Here is a 2,511-nt window from a genome sequence, read left to right on the forward strand (position 1 = left end):
CCCTCCCTCCCTCCCATCCCCCCCCTCACAAAGTTTTATCTATGTGAGCTAGGGTGGCCTTGAACTCAACAGTAGTCCCGCCTCAGCCTCTGGAGTGCTGAGATTGCCAGGACTTCAGATGGTTCCAACTGTGGCTGGCTGAGCGTTTTGTTACTTTTGTAGCCAAAAGTAAGTAGGAGGGTTGGCCCCAGGGAGACAGAGTAAAAACCCAGACCTATGCAGTCCCCTCCACACAATGATAAGCTAGTGAGACTACAGTGTGGACGGCTAGGCAGTCACAAAGGTACAAGCCACACTCGGCTCTTCCCAGAGCTGCAAGTCACTTTAAAGGAACTGGTGTAGAGAATGGTGTAGATGTGGTTGCTGCCCCTCGATCCCTGACCATTTGCTGATCAGCCTCTAGTTTTAAGATCTGCAAACGTGCATATATAATGGTACACACGTTTTAAATAAAGACGGGTCCAAGGCAGTCGCTTCCGGCTCTCCAAGTTAGCATGTACAGCAGTATCTCACCGCCACCAGAAGCTGGAGTCTAAGCAGATTGTATGTTACACTTCTATGTGACTTAAAAATGGAGGGCTAGCCAGCGGTGGTGGCGCATGCCTTTAGTCCCAGCACTTGGGAGGCAGAGATAGCCGAATTTCTGAGTTCGAGGCCAGCCTGATCTACAAAGTGAGTTCCAGGACAGCCAGGGCTATACAGAGAAACCCTGTCTCAAAAAAGAAAAAAAAAAAAATGGGGGGCTATCTGTGAGAGCTGAGGAGGTGTTCGTGTGATCTGTGTTGTTCTGGAGTCCTTTCTCCCCATCATTTCAGGGATCCCTAATTGCTTATTTTAGAATAATACTTTACTGACACTGTCCACTATACTGACACTTTCTTGCCATTTTTTCATTCCTGTTTTGTGTTCTTTGATTTAATTTCCCTGTGACCTGAAAACAGAGTTTTAAAAGCTCTTTTGAGTGCTTTCTGTTGAATTTTCTAAGTTAATTTCACATTCTGCATTTCTGTTTTGTCCACACATTTATGCATGCTTTCTTTTTTCTCTGCTCCCTCTCTGTGCCTGCATTCATAGTTGTTGTTCCACAGAAGAGGTGTCTATGATGCAGTCGTAAGTATAAAGCCCCAGGTCGTGGCTTGTTGCCTTGGTTTTGTCATGGCCCTGAGATGCTTTTCTTCTCATTGTGTTGTGTGTGCCAACCCTGCTCACCTGGTAGGAAATTTTCCTGGAGGTGAGGGCTTTGGTTTGTTCTCGGAGCCATGTGACTTAGTGAAGTTTGACAAGAGCCCATCGGTTCTTAGTCTGGTGTATACCTGCAGCATGTGGAGCCATTGCATATGATCTCCAGATGGGGGAAATGCTTGACCCACCTATGTTTGTAATAAAGATAGTATCAGTAGCTCACCCTGCAGAGTGCTGCCAAGGAAGAGCCTGGAGGTATGTGTGTGTTTCTTTAAATGCTGTTCTTTCTCTCTTTGCTGACTCTCCATTCTTCAGTCTCCTTTTCCACAGGTTGTCAGTGCCCACAAATCCCACAATGCTATGGGACAGTCCAGTATTCTTAGTTCCAAGTACCCTTCTTATGTGACTGGCAGGTTGTTCCAGTCTACTGTGACATAGGATAAACAGTTTCTGCCTCTCGTCCAAATACCATAAGATCCAAGCCCTGTTTAGCTCCCAAGATGAGACTAGTTCAGATGTGTTCTGGGCAGTGTGGCCATAGAAAACAGTTTCTCGCAGATCAGTAACAGGGGCTAAAATAAGAAGCTTGGTGCGTAAGCAAGGGATTCCAAGGCTCCCCCGGGTGCTCACACAGTAGACTGGGCTCTCATTAGAGCCACACCAGGGATAATGCTGTTACCTGTGTGAAGGACAGGATCCAGCTTGATGCACAATTAGCCAAACTCTTCTGTCACCTAGTTGGTATTACTGTGTGTGTGTGTGTGTGTGCGCGCGCGCGCATGTGCGCGCACACGTGTGTGTGAGTGCATGTGTGCGTGTGTGCGTATGTGTGTGCGCGCGTGTGTGTGTGCGTGTGTGTATGCTTGTGTAACTCAAGCTGTCATCAACAGAACCTTTGCTTATGCCCTATGCTATATCTAGAAGGGTTTTCCAGCTACAACAAGGGATAATAAATTCCGCCAGGTTGTCACAGTCCAGGTCAAATGTTGATTCCTCCTGGGGCCTTCTCACTGGGCCTGCTGCCAGGTGGACGCAGGAGGAGGGGTGAGGGTAAATTGTTCATGACATCTGAGCTGGGGGGGAGTCACGTGACAAATATGTGTTAGAGTGTGTATACATAACAAGCGGTCTACAGGGAGAAGGAAGTGCCTACGCTGGAGAGCAGCACAGACACAGAAGCTGAGAGCAGAAGACAAGCCATGGCGGGGCAGTGAGCTCCTCAGGCTCAAGAACAACGGGCTGTTATTCTTTAACTTTAAGAGATGTGTGTGTAAGCCGGGTGTGGTGGCGCACACCTTTAATCCCAGCACTCGGGAGGCAGAGGCAGGC

At 48.1% G+C, this 2,511-nt stretch overlaps 1 protein-coding gene across 1 annotated transcript in view; it reads left to right on the forward strand.

The window, feature by feature from the left end:
- Positions 1–2,511, forward strand: part of Ift140 (intraflagellar transport 140) — an 81,741-nt gene that overhangs the window by 34,832 nt on the left and 44,398 nt on the right. The gene's annotated exons all lie outside the window — the stretch shown is intronic.

This window comes from Mus pahari, chromosome 21 (assembly GCF_900095145.1).
Source record: "Mus pahari chromosome 21, PAHARI_EIJ_v1.1, whole genome shotgun sequence".
NCBI classification, from domain to species: domain Eukaryota; kingdom Metazoa; phylum Chordata; class Mammalia; order Rodentia; family Muridae; genus Mus; species Mus pahari.